The 22410-nt window shown below is 40.9% G+C and overlaps 1 protein-coding gene and 1 pseudogene across 15 annotated transcripts in view; one reads left to right on the forward strand and one right to left on the reverse strand.

The window, feature by feature from the left end:
• VAMP4 (vesicle associated membrane protein 4) overlaps positions 1-2334 on the reverse strand; it is a 40941-nt gene extending 38607 nt beyond the window's left edge. For 11 of the 15 annotated variants that reach the window (XR_012422304.1, XR_012422372.1, XR_001488636.3 and 8 more), the window contains exon 1: positions 2165-2334. The gene's annotated coding sequence lies outside the window, so the exon portion shown is untranslated. Of the gene's footprint in view, positions 1-1880 lie in introns of all 15 variants that reach the window. The other 4 variants (XR_012422247.1, XR_012422364.1, XR_012422347.1 and 1 more) reach the window with 1 other exon arrangement.
• Positions 2335-2422: 88 nt separating this feature from the next.
• Positions 2423-22120, forward strand: LOC102130382 (RNA-binding protein 3 pseudogene; annotated as a pseudogene).
• Positions 22121-22410: the final 290 nt, after the last annotated feature.

The following is a 22410-nucleotide window of genomic DNA, read 5'->3' on the forward strand; positions in this document are numbered from 1 at the left end:
TTCTGTGTTGAGAGAGAATAGGAGAAACTCAATTTTTCTTCTATCAAAACAACTGGATTAAACAAAACTAGTTTTCTTTGCTACAGAATGACTCACATCCTGTTATATGCTAATATGCATTGTGACTTTCCAGGAAAATGCTTGTGTATGCAACATATTAAAAATTTTTTTTGAGAAAAAGTTGTTCTATGCAAATAATGAATTTTCAGTATTTTTGACTAGATGGTAGATGAATACTCAGCAATTCAGGATAGCTCAGAAATAATGTTATACTGTGTGCTAGGCACTGTGCTCAGTGATATGCATGCATTTTCTTTTACTCTTTATGACCCTTCTTTGAAGTAGGCACCAAGAAACTAGGAGAAAACTAAAGTTTAGTAACGATAACGTTAGTCACTACACTCATTGAAACAGCAGAGATACAGGCCTAAATTAATCAATGGCTGTGCATTATCAGTTTTAACTGTTTTTTTCAATTAGTTGCTCATCAGGTTTACAGAATTCTGTTCTAGAAAGACCCACTTCCTGGTAACAACCCAATAGTCCTGTTTCCTTCTCCACAAGAAGAAACACAGCCCTTTAAATTAGGTATAGTTAGATATCAGTTTGTTGGTTAATGATATACACTTAAAAAAGAATAATCCCAGAATCATGTTTCACGAACCAAATAAAAGTAATATTTTAAGTCAGCTGCTTGTCAAAACAAACGGACACAAACACTTTTCTTTGGTAAGAAATGCTTCCAAATCAGAAATTATTCACTTGTAACAAAAACCAAACTCTTGCTGCCTAACAGCTCTTGAGTTCTTGGTTCCACAATATTTCTGTCACATACATCTGGCCCTTTTATTCCTCATACTTTGATTTCAGAATACTTAATTCTTGCAGAAATGTAACAGAATGCATGGAAAAACAGATGACAAGGCAAATTACTGAAGAACTTGTGCTTTTAACTATATCTGTATTTAGATTTTAACCCCTGCAAAGAGGCTCCCTCAACATCTCAAAGCAAACAACAGGCTGACTTATATAATGCCTTTATGAGACATAGGGTAAAACTACAATCTTAAGGAGGAGCAAACCCCATATTCAGGTCTCTTAATCCCAGGAAACCATGTGCAACAAATAGAAAGCCCATCAGCAAAGCAGTAGGCAGATTAATTAGCTACGTTGATGAACTTTGACGTTATTTGCAACTGGTGATTATTAGTAACTGATGACATGTGTATCAAACAACTAGTAGAAATGAATCATGCTCAGAAAGTAGACAAGGATATCGTCCGCCTAAGATTCTCCTACAAAAAAGACATGTGAATTCAGGTGTTTGTGACTAGGTATACATGTAAATAAGAGAGCTATCATGTACTTCCACATTGAGGATAGACCACCACTATAAAATTCACTTAAAAAAGTCACATCACCGTATGCTTCTTATACATCGGCATATACTTAAATGTCTATGTATGCATTTTTGTAAGTAGTACGTTATCTAGTCAACAGCTTTGAATCTGGGCAGAGGCTCTCCTTTTCCCAGCCTCCATTCCCTTTCTGACTCGTCTTCCTTGTCTGTCATCAGCCGTCTTGCTTGATGCAGTTTCACAGAAATAAAGTGACTTGGATGGACACAAACCGGAGATGTCATTTGCAAAACCTGTCAAGTGTAACGATTCACCCCCACCTTCCGGTCATTATAAACACAGCAGGGTTGGCGCTCTTTCTCCTGAGCCCTTTAAATACACAATTCCAGGCAGCTCCGTTCACCCCCCACACCCAATCTGTCGCACCAGGCCACGTCCCTGGATATATCTGCTCCTAACACTGGCCCTTCCTGCCCCACGGTACCCCCTGGCATTCCTGACTGCATCCCACTCTTAACAAACCTTCCCCATCCATGGCACTGTTTTCTTCCCATCACCCAGAGTTCCCTTCCATTCCAAGTCTTCTCTTCCTCAACTGCTCCCCGTCCGCACACCCCTGTCCTCGTCTTCCTTCCTCACGACACCCCGGGCCCCAGCCTTTTCCCACTCCGGGGTCCCTTCCTAGATGCCGGAGGCCGGCCGACCAGCCCGACTAGGACGTCGGGGGGCGGCGAGGCAGGGCGTCTTCTTCGTTTCCTTCCTCCTCACACCAGCCCCTCCCGCTGGGAACAGGCCAGCGCCAGTACCTGAGGCTCCCGGGGAACTCCCGGCAGCTCTCCCGGGCTGGCGGTGCTGGGCGGGCGGTGCTGGGCGGGCGGGGGAAGGAGTGGGAAGCCGAGGTAAAAAGCTGGGAGGGGGAGACAGTGGATGCAGACCCGGCGTCGGCCGCAGCGCCGCAGAAGCGCCTCCGCTCATCGAGCCGATCGGCGCTCGGCGGCCTGGCGCCAGGCGGAGAGGGCGGGTCCAGGGCACGGAGATAGTCGAGGAAGTCGATTCCGCCGAACGCGCTTCGCCTAAAAGAGCCCGGACCCACACGCAGTTTAGGTGCAGCTTTCCAAGGTTATGCTGTGCTTTAGGGGAGGAACGACCACCGGTTCTCCAGGTTCCGGTCGCGATCCGGTGGACCTGCTTCGGGTTCGTCTGGGGCCTTTTCTGAAGAAAGGAGATCTGTTCGATCCCTTGTTTACAGAATTAGCTACACTTGGAAAGAGATGTTAGGGGTTCCTAGGCCAGGCTCCTCCCTTTAGATAGGTGGAATATCTGGTTCAGAGAGGAGACTGACTTAAAGTTACACAGCTAGTTTAGATAGATACGGAACGAGGGCTCGGTGTTCTTTTCCTGGTATCCCTTAGTTGTAACCTGAAAGCCTTCAGGTTTCAGGGAAATCGCCCTTGCCAGGCCATTCCGCCACTCTGCCCATTCCTCCCTCACTCCCTCCCCCTCCGCCCAATTTGGTATCATGTTTAGATCTCGAAGCCCGCTGTAGCTGGCTACCAAAAACAAGTCCTAATTTTGTTTTTCCGTTCTCTTATTTGTTTTATTATCCATTCCTCCCACGCCCCAGCTGGATTATTTTACTCATTGAATCATATTCACTACACATCTTTTAAAATGAATACAGTGTCTATGGGTCCTTTGTTGATAGAGTATTTTAACTGTCTGAAATGCTTTGCCAGGCACTTTCTAAAGATATAAAAATAAGAGGGGGTGTTCAAGAACAAGAGTAGACAAAACAGCAGGAGGAAAGATCTGAGGACACTAAAGGAAAGGAAAGAATAGACACCCTCTTACCAAAAAGTTGCTCTTCTTTTGATTTTTTTTTTAATGTAAAACTGTACTAACGAATTTGAAAAATGCCATGACTAAGGCAATGATGCTCAACTCTGATTCACTTGGAGTTGAATCACTTGGAAAGCTTTTAAAACTGCGTAGGTGCCCACGTGTTACCTAGATTCTGATTTAAATGGTCTGAGATTTAGAAACAGCCGTTGGGTTGTCAGTTGAAGGTTCTGAAAGCTTGATGCTAAACTCAGTTGCCTATGTTTATGCCAAGTTGCTGACTTGGACTGAAACGGCCCACTTAGAAACCTCTCATGGTTTATATCTCTGTCTAGGCGTGATAGTGGGACTACCCCCAGACTCCACAGGTAACCCAGACATCATTTTTCCTTTTACAGCTGATTTTTTCTTTTGAGACGAGTTATCACTTCTTCTCCCAGGCTGGAGTGCGGTGACACAATTATATCTCACAGCAGCTGTGAACTCCTGGTCTAAAGTGATCTTCCTGCCTCTGCCTCCCAAGTAGTTGGAATTACAGGCACAAGCAGCTGTGCCCAGCACTTACAGTTGATTTTATGTCTATATATTTGCATGTTATAGGATATTTTCTGGCTTTGGTGCCTTAGCCAGTTGGAGCTTTAGCTAGTTATAGCCTCGTCTTTTGTGCATAGACAACTTAAGGTGTGGTCAGTGAGCTCCAACAGCACGTCATTGCATAGCTTTTATGGATAATCCTTTCTTTGGGTTTCTTTGTTTTTTAACCATAATTCTTTAGTCCCACCAGTCATTTTGGAATGGTCACTTAGGAGAGGGGTAATGCAAGTCCCACCCTTTAATCACCTGAACAAAGTCCCTTTGACTATCCCCAATATTTGCGAAACTTAGAAAATGTCATTTTACAGTTAACGTGAATCAAATATACCAGTAAGCCTAAAAGATTATAAGTAGCACTGAGCTTAGAATCAGAACTCTAAATAAGTAACTCAATAAGCAACTTGAGTTACTTATTTCCTCCATTTTCTTTTTAGTGAGCTTCAGTTATTCAGATGTTAGTCCTCTAATTTTCTTTTCCCCTTTTGCAACGTGACACCTTCATCCTTAAGAGTGCCTGCTGTCCTCCGAGCTAGAGAATCAGCGTTTTGCTTATTCTCCCAAGACTAAATCTCTGGGCTTTTGATGGGATAACAAAGGGAATCTGAGCATCTGATTCATTCTTAAACAGACTTTCTACCATTCCCCCTTTATTTCTAGCTCACATCATGCTCTCTTCAGCTTTACCCGGTGCTTCCAATTCCTGAGCCTTGTGCAGGGTTTCACTGTGTGCATCAGGTTGCTTCATGGCCTGCTTGGAATTCCTACTTTTCCAGTCTGCTAAGGTAATTGCTTCTTGATTCATCTCCCTTCTAGCTTTCAATATTTAATTGCTAAATGTTCAACATTACTTAAAATGTAAAAGTGAACAAGGAAATACCATTTTTCCTCTATCAGTGACTGAGAAAGGAGTTGAGCAGAAGATCTTCAATCCAGTCTCTCCTCTCGTAGGGAAATACTCTCAGGAGAGCAAGCAAGCGAGCGTGTAATTTTTATAAATATGGTAATTACAGACCTCCTGGCAAACAGACCAGTGGTATTTGCTAGCTGAAGAGTCCATATTTATGGAATTCCTCTATCAAGATGTCCCGGATTGTCCTGGAATTGTTTATGGTAAACACATTAAGAATCGATCTGGTAATCCCAGCACTTTGGGAAGCTGAGGCAGGCGGATCACTTGAGGTCAGGACTTACCAGCCTGGCCAACATGGTACAACCCCATCTCTACCAAAAATACAAAAATTGGCTGGGTGTGGGGGCATACACTTGTAATCCCATCTGCTCAGGAGGCTGAAGCAGGAGACTCGCTTGCACCGGAGAGGCAGAGGTTGCAGTGAGCAGAGAGCGCGCCACCGCACTCCAGCCTGGTAGACAGATCGAGACTCCCTCTCACAAAACAAAACAGAATCAGTGTGGATTTCAGGGGTACGATTAACTGGAAAATACCGCGGAAGTTATATAACTTAGCGTAAAATGGAAGTGTTTTGTAACTGAGTTGGCTCCTTCTGTGTAAGTGGGATGACTATATTCTTGGTTTAGAAACCACATCTGTCCTGGGCCAGGATGCATCCAAAGCAAGAAGAAAGGACCTGGGAATTACTGGTATTCTTGAAATTATTAGTAAAGCTTGATACTGAGTAAAATCTCTGATTTGACAGTTTGGTCCTTTGTGTCAGCTCAATGACAAAAATAAAAAAATTGATACTACAGTATTGGGGGGGTGTGTGTGTGTGTAGTATGAGAGCAGGGTGGGAGGAACAAGCATTCTTTTTTCTTTTTTTTTTTGAGGCGGAGTCTCGCTCTGTCGCCCAGGCTGGAGTGCAGTGGCGCGATCTCGGCTCACTGCAAGCTCCGCCTCCCGGGTTCCCGCCATTCTCCTGCCTCAGCCTCCCGAGTAGCTGGGACTACAGGCGCCGCCACCACGCCCGGCTAATTTTTTTGTATTTTTAGTGGAGACGGGGTTTCATTGTGTTAGCCAGGATGGTCTCGATCTCCTGACCTCGTGATCCGCCCGCCTCGGCCTACCAAAGTGCTGGGATTACAGGCTTGAGCCACCGCGCCCGGCCGGAACAAGCATTCTTAAACACTTAGTAGGAGTATAAAAATTGGTGCATTTTTTTTAAAAGTTCACGGTAATTATATGTATCAAAACTTTATATGAAGTTCTTTTTGATCTAACAATTTTACTTCTAAAATTTATCCCATGGGTATACAGGTTGTATATAAAAGTATTCTATAAAAATATCTGTTACAGGATTTTTGTAATAGAGTGAAAAAAAACCTCTTAACTGTTCAGCAATAGGAAATCGCTGAAATAAGTCATAATGTAGCCATTCAATAGAATAGTATGTAGTCATTAAAATAAACTAGATAGATCTATATGTGCTCACATGGAATACCTGTATGATGCTATAAGGTGAGAAAAGTAAGGTGCAAAATAATGTGTAGACTCTACTTCCATTTGAGCATCACACACACACACATCAGTAGGACGGTGATTCTGGCATGGAAAGTATTACGGACTGAATTATATCCCCTCAAAATTCATATGTTGAAGTCCTAACTTCCAGTGTGACTAGATTTGGAGATAGGGCCTTTAGGACAATAATTAAGGTTAAACGAAGTCAGAAGGGCAAAACCCTAATCCTATGGAGCTAGTGTCTGAGTGCATGGGCACAGAGAATAGGCCATATGAGAACACAGAAGATGGCCATTTGCAGTCCAGAAAGAGAGGCCACACAGTAAACCAAGCCTGATGGCCCCTTGATCCTGGACTTTTAGCCTCTAGTACTGTGAGAAAATAAATTTCTGTAATTAAGCCACCTAGTCCATATTATTTCATTATAGCAGCCCTAGAAGACTAATACAGAAGGGAAACTTTCTTGATGTGTAGTGTTTTGTACCATTCGAATTATCTTTACCATGTATAGTACTTTTTCAATTAAAACAATAGTGGAGGCACTCTCTTCCCCTAAAATTGGGACCAATTGATCAGTTAATTTAAAAAGTCAGTTATAGTGGTACATATTTTAAAATGGCAAATATATACTTTAGTCATTTTATTTTGACTCAAATGTATAATTATATGTTCACTCACCAGTCTTGGTAGTAGGCCCAAGACCTTTTATCTGAGCATGAGTTTGCTTGTTGGAACAATTTGTCTTTGTTACAATTTGCATTGTTTACAGTTTCCAGTTTCATTTTCTTCAAGGTGGAACAAGAAGTTAAAGACACCTTTCAAGCAGTTTGAATGCCCAGTCAGTCTAGATTTTTGTACAATTTTTTCTCCAAAGTTTTACAGATTTGCCTTACCTATGCCTAGTTCTACAGTAATTTTTATTTGTTGTTCATGTTAATCAACTTAGTTTTTATAGAAAATAACTTTCTATTTGTATTTCATTAGAAATCTATTTACATATTTAAATAGATTCTATAAGTATAATAGACATAAATACTTTGGAGTACAAATGCAAATTGACTCTTGTAAGCATATAACTCAATTAGTTTGGAGAGGAAGTATACAGGTATCATGTAGTTAACCATTATCTTTTCATGCTTAGAGTGCCTTGGTGTTATATAAATATGGTATTAGTTTATTTTAGTTTTGATTTTAAATGCTTTTAAATCCTTTATCCAGATTCATTAATAACACTTTTCTAATGCTGACCTCAACTCCTAAATGGATTTCATGAAAGTGTGAATAAAACCAAAATAGTTCAGCCCTCTTTTTATCTCCAAGCAGATGAAGAAACAGAGTGCCAGAGAGTTTACGTGGTTTGTTAACATTTCACTAAGTTTGCTTTATTACTTCTCTTTGAAATATGTATCTCCCCCCAGCATGCATTATTTGAGAATTAGTTATAGATGTCATGCCTCTTTTCCCCTAAATACTTCAGTAGGTATCACCAAGAACAAGAACATTCTCTTCATAACTCTAATTCAGTTGTCAAATTCAGAAAATTTAACATTGATACAATATTATTTTCTATCAAAGCATCCATATCAAAGTTTGCCAGCAGTCTCAGTTATGTCCTTTGCAATGTGAGTATAGTCTACAGAGAGAATGGAGAGTAATGAGTAACAAAGCAAGTGGAATTTAGTTTTTAAGGATAAGTTCAACTATAGTTTAATTATTTTTAATATATATAATAATGTGGGAAATGCCCTGATGCCTTCCTCATGAAACTTTAGACGTGACATTATAAGATGGACTCAGAGAGGTGCTTTGTTTCTCTTCTAACTGTTCTTGTTTATTGATGTAGTGACATGTTGCAAGAATTTTATCTTGGAGAAATTACCTTCCACAAAGATGGCAACATTAGAAGAACCTGCATAATAATATGCTGTAATTGTGTTATGAATTTATTTTACTACTTCTCTGAAAGTTAAAAATGGTTGCCATTTATTTTCTTGGTTTCACACCTATTTTCTTAAGAACTATGCTTCATGATTAGCATATGTTTCTGCACAAATCCTCTCTGATATCAAGTGTCATTTTCTTCATTTTATCATTTGGACCTCAAGGTTCTGAGATGACATGTGATTTGTCCAAAGTTAGAGAGTGGTACAACTGAGAACACTAGAAAATATTGCAGAGCAATAAGCTTAAATTTAGATAAATATTTTCTCTAAATGAATCACATGCTTTTCCCTTATAATAGAGATTAGGCTGCTGGGCGCAGTGGCTCACACCTGTAATCTCAGCACTTTGGGAGGCCGAGGTGTGCAGATTGCCCGAGGTCAGGAGTTCCAGACCAGCCTGGCTAACATGGTGAAACCCCGTTTCTACTAAAAATACAAAAAAAAATTAGCCCAGCCTGGTGGCACACACCTGTAGTCCCAGCTACTCAGGAGGCTGAGGCAGGAGAATTGCTTCAACCCAGGAGGTGGAGGTTGCAGTGAGTGAGCCAAAATCGTGACACTGCACCTGGGTGACAGAGGGAGACTCTGTCTTAAAAAAAAAAAAAGATTAGGCAGTTTTTTCTTAAAGCTTCACATAGGTAGAATCCATCAAGCATAATGTCTTGTTATGATCTCACTTAATTCAAGAGGCTTTAGTCGCTCAAGGTAAAATACAACTGTAATTTCTTGCTGAAGATGGTAATATTAATCTTGAGTGAAGACTGTACTTTCAGGGATCATTTCTATAGTTTGTTAATCTTGGGTGCTATATCAAAGAGAATCAATTTGTCCATCAGATATGTGTGACAGGTGTTCTGTTAAAGTCTGGGGATACAAAAATGGCAAACCACCTTTACTGTCCTCTAAAAACTTACAAGCTTGCACAGAAAAACAAGAGTAAGCAACTACAGCCATGTGCCACAGAACGACGTTTCAGGCAACAAAGGACTGCATATATGTAAGATTATCATCTGAAAAATTCCACCTAGCGATGTTGTTGCTGTTGTAGTGCCATGGATTACTCAAGAGTTTGTGGTGATGTTGGTGTGAACAAACCCGCCCTGCCAATCTTATAAAAGTGTAGCATACACAATTATGTACAGTCTGTGATAATTGATCATAAATGACTCTTACCAGTTTATGTATTTGTTATACTATATATCATTATTTTAGAGTATATACAAAATATACTTATACGAAAAGTTAACTGTAAAACAGCCTCAGGCAGGTCCTTCGGGAAGCATTCCAGAAGAAAACATTGTTAAATTAGTGTGTGTTAAAACAGTGTGTGTTATTGTTCCTGAAGACCTTCCAGTGGGACAAGATGTGGAGGGAAACAGCAATATTGGTGATCCTGACCCTGTGTAGACCTAGATTAATGGGCGTGGCTGTGCCTTAATTTTTAACAAAAAAGTTTAGACAGTAAAAATATATAAAATTTAAAAATAGTAAAAAATGGTCCAGGTGTGGTGGCTCATGCCTGTAATCCCAGTACTTTGGGAGGCCAAGGCGAGTGGATTGCTTGAGCCCAGGAGTTTGAGACTAGCCAGGGGAACACGGTGAGACCCCATTTCTACAAAAAATGTAAAAAGTAGCCAGGCATGTGGCACACACCTGTAGTTCCAGCTACTCAGGAGGCTGAGGTAGGAGGATTGCTTGATCCTGGGAGGTTGAGGCTGCATTGGGCCCTGATTGTGCTGCCCTCCAGCCTGGGTGGCAGAGTAAGACTCTGTCTCAAAAAAAAAAGAAAAACACAAAAAACAAAAAAAAAGTAAAAATAGTAAAAGCTTATAGAGTGAAAATAGAAAAAGTTTTTATACAGCTATACAATGTATTTGTGTTTTAAGCTAAGTGTTATCAGTCAAAAAGTTTAAAAGTTTATAGAGTAAAAAATTACAGTAAGCTAAGGTTAATTTATTGAAGAAAAAGTTTTTAGAAATATATTTAGTGTAACCTAAGTGTACAGTGTTTATCAAGTATACAGTGGTGTACAGTAATGTCCTAGGTCTTCCAGTTCACTCACCACTCACTCACTGACTTGCCCAGAGCAACTTCCGGTCCTGCCAGCTTCATTCAGGAAGTGCCCTATACAAGTGTATCATCTTTAAACCTTTTATACATATTTTTATTGTGCCTTTCCTATGTGTATCTAAACAAATACTTATTATTTATAATTGCCTGCAGTATTCAATACAGTAACATGCTAGACAGGCTTGTAGCCTAGGAGCAATAGGCTATGCCGTATAGCCTAGGTGTGTAGTAGGCTATACCATCTAGGTTTGTGTGCCTACACTCTGTGATGTTTACATCTTTTCTTTCTTTCTTTCTTTCTTTTTTTTTTTGAGACCGAGTCTCACTCTGTCACCAGGCTGGAGTGCAGTGGCGTGATCTTGGCTCACTGCAACCTCGGCCTCCCAGGTTCAATCAATTCTTCTGCCTCAGCCTCCCGAGTAGCTGGGACTACAGGCGCCTGCCACCACGCCCAGCTAATTTTTTGTATTTTTAGTAGAGACGGGGTTTCACCATGTTGGCTAGGATGGTCTCCATCTCTTGATCTCATGATCCACCCCCCTCGGCCTCCCAAAGGGCTGGCATTATAGATGTGAGCCACCGCAGCTGGCCTTCTTTCCTTTTCTTTTATAAATGAACATGCTTTAACATTTACTTATGAGTCATGGCTCACATGTATAGCAAGAAAGGGTTTGGTAAACAGGGAAATTCTCAGAATAGTCGGGATGAATACAAAAAGGACCATAATGATGAAGTACAGGCAGCACACTCCATCTCAGAACAGTCACCAGCCACCAAGGAATTCCCTGATCATCTGAATGGGACTGAAAACAATCCAGTGAGTCCCCAGAGGCTCCTGCTCATTGACTGTTTTACAGTAGATGACACGCAGAAAAATAGCTAAAAATAGAGGCCCAAAGTAACTAGCCATTGACCCTGTGTAATGGAAGAGTGACCCATTTGGAGGTATCTGTACCAATGAAACCCAAACAATGTGGTTGAGCATTATAAGGATGATAACCTTTAGGCCTAGGTGCCCAGTTTATCCCACTCAATGTAGGAACTGTGAAGCAGGGGGGATTCCATGTGAAGGGGAGAATAGCAGAGCTTCTGTTTCTCTCTTAGCCAATTGGGAAGGCTGTACAAATCAGGGCCGATCATCCCTGGTCTCCCCCTGAGAAACATGGGCAGCAGCTTTAGGTGGCCACAGAGGATGCAGGCAGCCTTCTTAAAAGACTTCTCCATGCTTGATAGGCAGTGCTGCACAATAACATCAGTGCCAGAATTTCTTCATCCTGTCTTTTCTACATGTAAATTGATTTGCTCCCCTGTACTGCTCTGAGGAGCCCAGCACAGGCGATACAGCACACCTACTCAGCTATAGATTTCCAGTTTTTGTTTCTGTGTATAATAGTTTTGGTATTTTCCTGCAAAATTCTAAAAACACACTTAAAACTTTTCCTTCAGGACTCACAATTTCAAAAAAATCAAATTTTGGGTTCATTACAAAATCATTCTACTTGTCTCTGCTGCCCAACTCTTATTATCTCATTATTATTTTCAGTTTGTCTAGTGGTTATGTTTGTAACTTTTAAAGTGCTTTCTCAAGCTGTATTTCTGGATCTATCATGTTTACTATGTATCTATGTACTTAATATTCACAAGGTCCCATAACAATTGGAATCCTTACATGTTCCTTATACATCCTACCCCCAAATTCTGTCAACTCTAACTTCTTTTTTTTTTTTTTTTGAGATGGAGTCTCGCTCTCTCATCCTGGCTGAAGTGCAGTGGCGTGATCTCAGCTCACTGCAACTTTCACATCCTGGGTTCAAGTGATTCTCCTGCCTCAGCCTCCCAAGTAGCTGGGACTACAGGTGCATGCCACCACTCGCTGCTAATTTTTGTACTTTTTAATAGAGATGAGGTTTTGCTATGTTGGCCAGGCTGGTCTCAAACTCTTTACCTCAGGTGATCCACCTGCCTCGGTCTCCCAAAGTGCTGGGATTACAGGCATGAACCACCACACCTAGCCAACTCTAACGTTATTTTTAAACAGCTAATTTTCATAGAGTTTAAATGGTTCTCTGTAATTGTAATTAAGTTGTCCATACTTTGTTTCTATGTTGATTTAATAGAATTTTTGCTATTAAGATTGTGTAAAATTCTTTCTCCATAGATCCAAGACATACATGTGATTGACCACAATGAATAAAAATCACACCTGGGAAGTTCCAAGGTAATATTTTAGGGTATCATTTTTTAAAATAAATACAATTTTTAAAAAATTTTCTTGAGACGGGGTTTCTCTCTGTTGCCCAGGTTGAGTGCAGTGGTGCGATCACAACTCACTGCAGCCTCGACCTCCTGCACTCAAGTGACCCTGCCACCTTGGCCTCCAAAGTGCTGGGATTACATGTGTGAGCCACCATGCCTGGCCATGTATTGTTTTTTAATGTTTATAATCTCTTGTATTCTCAAAGTAATGCTCATCGTAATTAACTTTATACTTAGCCCTTGTTTTATTGCACAGATTTGTTTTTTCAGAATTTGTAATTGTCTTTTTAAATTTGTTATTGATATAACTAACATACAATTTCTTTTTGAAATTTTTAAAACTTTTTTCTCTTAAAAAATTTTTTTTGTATTCTATTTTCTTTTTTTCTTTTTCTTCAGGGTAACAGTTATTAATAACACACAATTTCACCTTCTCACTAACGTTGCTGTTAATAGGTTCTAAAGTTTCTTAATCATTGCATTTCTTCTACTAAATCCACTTTTATTTTTTGGAAAGGGAAAACGCTCTTTCGGGGCTTCTTGAAATTATTTTGTAACTTGAATCAGGTACTACTTATTTCTGCTAAAAATCTGTCATGTTATTTCTGTTTACTGGACTGCTGGACTAGGTCCATAATGATATTCATGACCTTCTCTAAAATAACTACTGCGACTTTAAGTCAGTTTTTAAAGTTCACAGATCATAGTGTATTTGTTTAAGAGCATTGGGAATTATTTATTTCCAAAATTCATGATTGCAGACATTGTGTGGTCAGCAAATGGTCACAAAGAAAGTCCACTGTATATATTCAACCTAGAAGGAAAAACACTGATAGAACAGTGAATTCTTTGGCTTCCTTATCCAGGCCATGCATGTCAGTGCTTCTGTCCCCTTGTTGGCCAGTATCTCAGTGTCTAGGCAGATGAAGTTCTTAGAAGGGTGCTGGTCAGCCAGAGATCACAGATACGCAAAAGTTGGCTTTAAAAAAAATTCAGTGTCCTATAATTGGATTCTCCACTGCTGCAAACTCTGCTGTGTGCCACTGTCTGCCATTTGCCTATGCCTGTCCTAGGCTGCTCTTCTAAATTTCCCTTGACAGTAGCTTTAAGTCCCTGTCTCACTCGACACTGGACTTCCTTGATTTGTGAGTGGAATTTGCAAGTGTAAAGGTGTCCTGTACTGTTTGTTCCTGAGGCATAGTTTCAAGTAAAATGGCATTTTACAGCCTGCATTAATGGGAAATTACTTTCTATTAGAATTCTGAATAATGTGCACATAATGTTTATAAAGTAAAGGAAAGATGTCAAGCATTTCACTAACAAATGAAAGCAAAGCTGACAAGAGTCTGCCAGAAGTGAATTCTAAGAACATTTTCTTCATCATTTCTCCTTTCAGCTCACAAATCTATAGGTTGGTGATTCAGCCTGGGCAGCTCTTCAGGTCTCAGCTGGGCTCACTCATGAGACTGGGGAAAAGCTGGCTATCAGCTGGTGCCTCCCAGGTCTGGAGGTTGGCTGGGGTGACTTAGTTCTGCTCCACATGTCTCCCTCCATACATAGCCCTGGTATGTTCTCACAGTGAAGGCAGAGCTTCCATTGGAGTACTTGTCTCCGGGTACTGTTTTTCCCCAAGCTCCCAACATAGGCTTCTTTAGTGTGTTCCCAAGTCTACTTCACAATTTCTCCAAAAGATTCCAGTCATTTTACATGGATTACAGAGACAGTCTTGCAGACCCTCTTCTTGGCCATAGGAAGTCACCAAAGTAAGGAAGGGAAGAAGAGGTGAGGAAGGCAACAGGGCCAACTCCTCTTGGTAAAGCACAAACAGTAACTAGAAAGTACCCACCACAGAGAAGGCAGGAGAGCAACTTAAGGGCAAACACCCCAGGCTCTAGAGAAAAGCAGATGCCGATTCCAGTCCTAGCTTCTCCACTCACCATGGGCAAGTTATTTATCCCCCAGCCTCAGATTCCTTGGAGGTAAAATGGGAAATGCCACTAACTACTGCCTTATGGCAGTAGTAGTTTGTGAAGATCGAATACAATCATGGAGCTTGGCATAGCAGCTGTTGCATGTGCACTCATGGAAATGATGGTTATACTGGGACTTAGGTGGGGGAATACTGTGGGCTTTAAAAGGAATCCTTAGCCTGTGGCGTATACTGCTAGCATTAGGACAAGGACAGAGATAAACATTTCCCTTGACTTCTTTTCACTTTCACAAGTCCACAGGCAACTTGCCCCAGTCTCCTGTCCTGAACACCACTACCCCACCCCAAATCCCGGACCTGGGCACTGTATTATACCCACAGCTGTGGAGCTCTTAGTTCCCCAGGCTGGTTCATACGAGGGGGCACCAGGGACCCGGCCAAGAGGTGCCCCTGCTGGATCAACCATCTGTGGCCCCTGGGCAGTGAGTGCTCTGGAGTCCACTGGTCCTTGCCTGGGGCCTGTGCTGGGAGGCAGAGGTGTCAATAATCCCAGCTGCTGGCCTCGCGGCCAGGGGCAAGGAGCATTCCAGCCAAGTGTCACCATCACCATCGTTCTGAGTGGCCTGGGCCGACCCACAGATGGCCTCTTAGCTCCTCTCTTGGTGCCCTGGGCTCAGGCAGAGAGCATGGTGCCCAAGCACATAGTCTCATAGTGAATTAATGAAACAGCAACAAAGCAGATAAATGGTTTCACTGGTCCTTTACGTAGGTTCTTTCCAACAGCTTTGGAGTGTGAGGATGTCTTCTCATCCTCATCAGCACAAGATGTCATTCATGTTGGACAGTTTTGACAGTATGTACAACAGGAATGAGTTTAGTGAACAGAGAGATTCCCAGGATAACTAGGATGGATAGAAGAATGAAAAAGACAAAAATGGCAAAGCTCAGATAGTGTACTCCACTTATTTAGGACAGTCACTAAACTAAAAGCAGTTTTCTGTTCTATAGGTGAACTCTGATCCTATGAATAAGGCTGACCACAAGTTCACTGAGACCCTGGAACCCACTGTTGATTGACTCTTTTACAGTAGATGGCAAGGAAGAAAACATCTATAATTAGAGTCTCAAGGTAATGAGAAATTTAGTCTATGTAACAAGAGTGGCCCATTTGGATATATCTGTACTGATGGGACCCATATGATGCAATGAGAGTTATCAGGATGAGAAATAACTTTCTAGCTGTAAGGAGCTCCATCTCTGTCTCTCACTCTGATGTCTGCTTAGGGACCTTGGTGTAGAGGTTCCCGCTGAAGAGTGTACTGGTGATGTGAAGGTGGTCAGGGAGCTGGAGAGTCCTCCTCACCACTTATCCTCTTCAGAATCCACTTACTTTCCCCTGAAGTTGATGATATATTGCCAGCATCTTCTTTTCAGATCTTTAAAATGTGCAGAACGAGGTCATTGTGCACATGATCCTCACGGGAAGCTGAAGCATCATCCTCATCGCTGCTGAAATTCTCCAGAATCCACTCAAGATTCCATGAAGTTGACATATGGGAACCAAAGATTATGTGAAATTGACATATGGGAACCATCTTCTTCCTTATCCATTGATTTGCCAGATGTTATGCTGAGATCTTTCAGGAGCAGCTGAATAGTCTTCATCCTTATAGCTACCTTCATAAATGATGTCCAGAGGAGAATTGTATTCCATGTTCTTGAAGCTGCCTTGGTCTTCCATGGTACCTTCTCCAATGCCCTGTAACAAGGAAGCTGCTTCAGTATGTCCTCGACAGAAAGATTTTCACTTGCTTTTGAGTCCACGTTGACCACAGATGAGACCTCCTTCTCTGACCTCTCACTTGGAAAATCCCCTACCAGGTCTTCGGCAGAAGCTCCAGTGAATTGCTCCCCAGTGTGTACTCTGTTATGTGACCAGATGGTTTTGACCCACTGCTTGGGGCAGGCAGCATATCTTCTGGACCACTGAAGATATGTTTCTCACAGATGCGACTGTCTGCGGCTGTTGTCACAGGTAGTAGAGGAATTTACCAAGACAGCTATAGGTAAAGAAAGGCAGGTTTGTTAAAGAAAGTATGAAAATACATTGTAAGATTACAATGGGCAGCACAGCAGAGAAGGGGCTGTCTGCAAAGAGGCAGGGGCAGAAGGAAAGTTTTATAGGGTTGTACTGGACAGGGTTATGTGCAGAACAAGGTCATTGTGTGGAATGAGGTCATCTCTCAGAACAATTATTTATTCTTCTTCCCCACCTGGAGCCCCTCCCCACCTGAGGCCCCTTCCTCATTTTTGCTTACTTATCAGGAATCCACGTTCCCCCTATGACAGAACAGCAATGACAAAGCTTTGGCATTGGGGTAGAGGTCTCATCTTCCAACTGCTTCCTGCTGACCAGGGGCGTGGAGTTGACCCAACCTATGGTTGTTGGTCTGTCAGGAGACCTTGTGAGCCATTGTCCTGGGTTGTAGGACCTAGGATATTGGATCATGCTGGAGGAGAGCATTCATTGGAGAGGGGGAGCATGTCTAGGCAAAACTGGCCTTCAGCTGAATGGGAGACTCCTAAAGGTAGCAGACATCATTGAGGAGAGTCCAATATCCTGTTCATAGCACCATTTGAAGGTGAAACTACTGAATTCTAGAAGATAAAATTTTGTTTCTTGAACCAGTTACCAAAAAGGCAAAGAAAAACCCTTTGTAGTGTGACTGTTTTTCCTTATTGGAAGCCCATTTAGATAACCTGGAAGTTATACTTGATGAAAAAGTGTTTGAATTTAATTAGACACAGCATAGGGAGCCAATTTTAGAGAGACTATTATATCTTAATTACATATAATGTTCCTTTTATGAATTTCACAAATTTTCTCATTTACACAGACCATCTATGATGTGCCCAGACTTTCTGACTTGTCCTAAGCATCCCTCTTTCTTAAACAAGCAGTCATTTTACTTTAGGACAAGAATTTACCATTCAAATCCTTTCTCATGTAAAACCTTCATAACCTTCATTACCAAAAACAACTCTTTACCTTTATAACTTTCTTTATGTTTCTCTTATTTCCTGGTTCCATTTTATCTTGTTTTACATATAACAATTAACCTTTGAATTAGACAAAAGTTATTTTCCTTTATTTATTTATTTATTTATTTATTATTATTATACTTTAAGTTGTAGGGAGTTATTTTCCTTTTTTTAGGAGTTTGTGGTTTATGCTGTGTGTTTCTGTGTGAGTTCTGTGGAAGGGAAGCAAATGAGGAGGTTATTTACATATTGTAGAAGTTGTTCCATCAAGAGATTACTCAGTTAGCTTTCTTGCTAGGGCTTGTCTGAATAAGTATGGGCTATTTTAAACCCCTGAAATAAGACTATCTAGGTTGAAGTTATTTGTTAAAGATTTAGATAGCTTTCCCAGGAGAAATGGGTCTATTAGAGGGAAAGATGAATTCAGAGGTTGGGTAAATATGAAGCAGGCACCCATCTTGGAAAATATGTTTTTGCCCCAAAGGGGTGTGTGGTATTTAGATATTACCAGGGCATGGAGGGAAAATGGTAATTGAGCCCTTACATAGTATAAAGGGATGTGAATTTTTCTTTTGGAGGGAGAGGGTGCCACTTTTTCCATTACCCAACAGGATTTGGAGGAGAGTTGCTTAGAGAAGGAGATTAGTACAAAGTTACTATAAGTCATTTAGCCAAAATATAAGTCCAAAATTTTTAAAAGGCAAAAATCTTTACTCGCTGATAGAGGGGAGACTCAACTTTCAAAACAGGCTGCAATAAAGACAGCATGAGGACGACTGGATCTGTCTCCTTTTTCTTCCCTCCTTTTTCTGTCATTCATTTAAAAGGCAAACAAAATTCTTTCATTTTTGTTTATATCACATGAAAATCTTGTTTAAAAGAGAAAGCCAAATTACATCTTTGTACTAGTGTTCTATTAATGTTAAATCCAATTATTAATAAAACCTTATAAACAAATCTGTCCAATCTTTATTAGCTTGACCATAAGGTAAGATTTCCATAAGCCTCTTATAACCTTTTATCGTTTTCTGTTAAACGGCAGATTAATTATCTAAGAAAACTATTATTCAGACACATGGGCCCAGATTCTGGACCCGCATTAATGTGCTTTTATTTCAATTTTCAACCCATGGGAAAACTAAATACTTCCCTTCAAGTCTTAGCCAGTGTTTTAATACCCACAGAACTTTTTACAAGATCAGCCCTCCACAACTTACTTTTTAACTTGCTTAAACCTTCAGCTTTATTTCATTACTCCTGTAGGTTAGGCCAATCCTTAAAACCCTCTGAGCAAGACAAAAGTACATTCCCTTTAACGAAAGCCATATTTTCATGCCTTCTTATAACCTCCCACCAAAAGCATATTCTACTTTCCTTCTATACTTTGCATGTAAACTGTTTCTCCAGCAGTCTCAAGTACCTGTTACAATGTTAACTCTTAGCAACTGTTATTTTTGGCGAAAAATCTCATGAGTAATTTTTTTTTTTTTTTTTTTTTTTTTTTTTTGAGATGGAGTCTAGCTCTGTCGTCCATGCTGGAGTGCAATGGCGCGATCTCGGCTCACTGCAACCTCCGCCTCCCCTGGGTTCAAGCAGTTCTCCTGCCTCGGCATCCCCCCCACCAACAAGTAGCTGGGATTACAGGTGCCCGCCACCATGCTCAGCTAATTTTTGTATTTTTCGTAGAGACAGAGTTTCACTGTGTTGGCCAGGCTGGTCTCGAGCTCCTGACCTCATGATCCACCCGCCTCAGCCTCCCAAAGTGCTGGGATTACAAGCATGAGCCACCGTGCTCTGTCCTGATGAGTAATTTTAACCATGTATAAGATTGCAGAGCTCAGGACAAGCTGTAGATTATGTCAGACTCTTCCCAGACTAACCAGGGGACCAGGCTAACTTCATATGTCCCCAGGCCTTATCTGGAATCTAATGGCTATAAAACAAGTCAATTATTAAAAGTCATAGAAGCAGTTTATGGCCTTAAAGCATCTAGTAAGCAGTATCCGACTGCCTAATTTAGTTTAAATGTGTGAACTTTGATGACATATTTTATTTTACTTTACCAATAATCTTTAAACTGTCTTTTTAAAAGATTATGTCACGTGACCTAAAAGGCATTAAAGTTTTATTTTTCTGACAATATGTTTAAGTGCTTATTTTTCTTTAAGCCAATTAGAACTCTTTTATATAATCACATATAAATACACAGACAGAAATGGAGAATTAAGACAAAACTCCATCAACTGAGAAGTTTTTAGAGAGAAAGCAGGGGCTTTCTCTATAAAACCAATATCTGTATACATGCAGACCAAATATCAGCTTTAAGTTGATTTCTAACTACAGAGCTTTTAAAAGAACAATCTTTTAAAAATCTTTTATTGCCAGATTTCAGTCAGGACAAATGGCTAGTATTTCTGGCTTTTGAATATTTTACTAAAGGTAATTTATAACATGATATTGGTAAGCCTTAACCAAGAAGAAGACTTCAACACAGACACATGAGCTGTCTCCAAAGAGATGGTCAGTGATTTACAAGATCTAGAATTGCCCCAAAGGTAATTCAGAGAAAAGAAAATTTCAAGACAGGAAATCAGAAGCTGTTCATGGAGGGGAAAAGAATCAATAAAGAGCAAAAATACCACAAGTATTAAACCACAAAGGACTCACTTTGAAAGACAAGACTTGAACACATTGTGATAGGGCAAAGCTTTAGCCACTGATCTACAGCACAAGGTGACTGCCGTTTTTTCCAGAAGGAGTTTAAAGCGTTTTCAAGCTTGCGAAGGATTTTAACTGCTCAAGATAATTTTCTAAGACTAGCCATGTTGTTATTTTGCATCCTTCTTTCAATTTAACCTTTTTCTTTTATCCGTCTACCCAGTTCCAGTAGTGACCCAATCTAAAAGGCTGTTAACATCCAGATAGTAATTTTCTAGGTTTTTACCATGTAAGCAAAAGGTTATTTCCAGAAAGGGGTAGAGGAGGCGCCTCCATGACAGACAGCTTTTGAACTCAAAAGGGAAATTTATAATTTTATTTGCTGCCTGCGGAGTTGCCCTTGGCTTTGTTTTGTTGGTAATGATGTTTGAGTTGGAAGCCAGCTGGAGCGGAGACCCCCACCCCAGCAGAGGGCCATCAGGGGTGTCGGATGGGATTCTGTCCTGGGGGCCCTTCAAGCAGTCCCATTTCCATGGCCAAGCTTGTGGCTGAGGGGGCAAACTGTGTAAGGCTTTTCCCCATTTGTCCCATTGGGACAGTTTGCCTTTCAGTGGCCTGGCCTTCTGTACTGATGGCAGTTACCTGGAGGATATTCTGAGGGCAACCTAGACAGGGCTGGGGGCTCATAAAGCAGCCAGCAGTTGAGCCTGCCTTTTGTCCTTGTGTTTTCTGTGTTTTTCTTTCCCCTTAGCTCTGTCCTTTTTATTCTGCTCTCAGTTATAAAAGACTGAGGAGGCTAATTTGAGAATTTCCTGCATAGGGGCCATGCTATTAATGTATTACACAAGAAAATTAGATGTGCCCTGTTTTCTCTGCACCTCTGAGCTCACTGTCTGTTCGACTTTTTTAAGTTTTAATTTCCAAGACTTGAACTCGCTGCCATGTCCACTGAAGAAGGGTTCAACTTTAACACTGATGAGCAGGTGCTGGAAGGCCACTTCAGCACCTTCAGGCCTATCTCTGTGGTGGTTGTCAAGGAAACTCAGCGGTCCAGGGTTTTGGTTTCGTCACCATCACCAACCCAGAGCATGCCTCAGATGCCATGAGAGCCATGAACAGAGAGTCCCTGGATGGTCACCAGATCCGCGTGGATCATGCAGGCAAGTCTGCTGGGGAACCAGAGGAGGTGCTTTTGGGACCCATGGGCATGGTCGCAGCTACTCTAGAAGTGGTGGGAACCAGGACTATGGGAGTGGCAGGTGTGACAGTTGACCTGGAGGATATAGATATGGATATGGACAGTCCAGCTACTATAATGTCAGAAACCAGGGTAGTTATGAATGCTACTCAGAAGGAATTACAGAGGCAGTTATGACAACTGAAATGATACATGTGCACATAATATACACAAGGAATAGCTCTTCTGATCCAGGATCATCCTTCCAAAAGGCTGTATTTATAAAGGTTTTTCGAGCTGCATGGAAACATTTTATTTTATAGTATATCAACCTCTTGTTTTTAAATTGAGCTCCCAAGGTAGCTAGTTAAAGACCTTTTAGACAGCTCCATCTTTGTTTAAATTTTTTCCTCCCATTTGAAGCCAAATTATAAAACATTTGCAGGGTCTGAGTATTTTTCTTTTTACCAGTTTTTTAGTTTGAGCTCTCTGGATTATTGGATCTAGCAATAACTGGTCCTGGCATTTGACCAGACTGGTTTTTGAAAATTAATGTGTATCCAGGGACATTTTAAAAACCTGTACACAGTATTTATTGTGGTTAGGAAGCAATTTCCAAATGTACCTATAAGAAATCTGCATCAAGAACATGATTATCTAGGGATTTTCTTTAATTCAGATCACCAAACTGACTATATAGAAGAGTTGCTTTAAAATGTTTGCAAATGTCTTTTTTTTTTTAATACCAGAAGAAAAAAATGTTGTTTGTCTTATATACTGCTTAGGATGTCCTTCACAGAGCTTATTAAAAAGATGAAACTGGAAAAAAAAAAAAAAGGAAAATTAGATGTTTCTTTTTGAGAATCTGAGAGTTAAATTTGTCTTAATGTTTTAGGATGTAGCCCAGAGGTGAGTCTGAAGAAATAGATGGGGTTTGTCCCATGTTGGGACTAGAAAATGATGAGCTGCTGGGGGGTAATGTCTGCTGGGAACATGAACCACACTTTCTTTAGGGGCATCCTGCTGAGGAAAAGGGTTCTGCTCACATCACAAAGGGATACAAGTGCACTTTCTAAAGGGGCGTTCCACCCCCATTAGAATGGACCTTTCAGTGCTGGCGCCTTAAG

Source organism: Macaca fascicularis, chromosome 1 (assembly GCF_037993035.2).
Source record: "Macaca fascicularis isolate 582-1 chromosome 1, T2T-MFA8v1.1".
Lineage (NCBI taxonomy): Eukaryota > Metazoa > Chordata > Mammalia > Primates > Cercopithecidae > Macaca > Macaca fascicularis.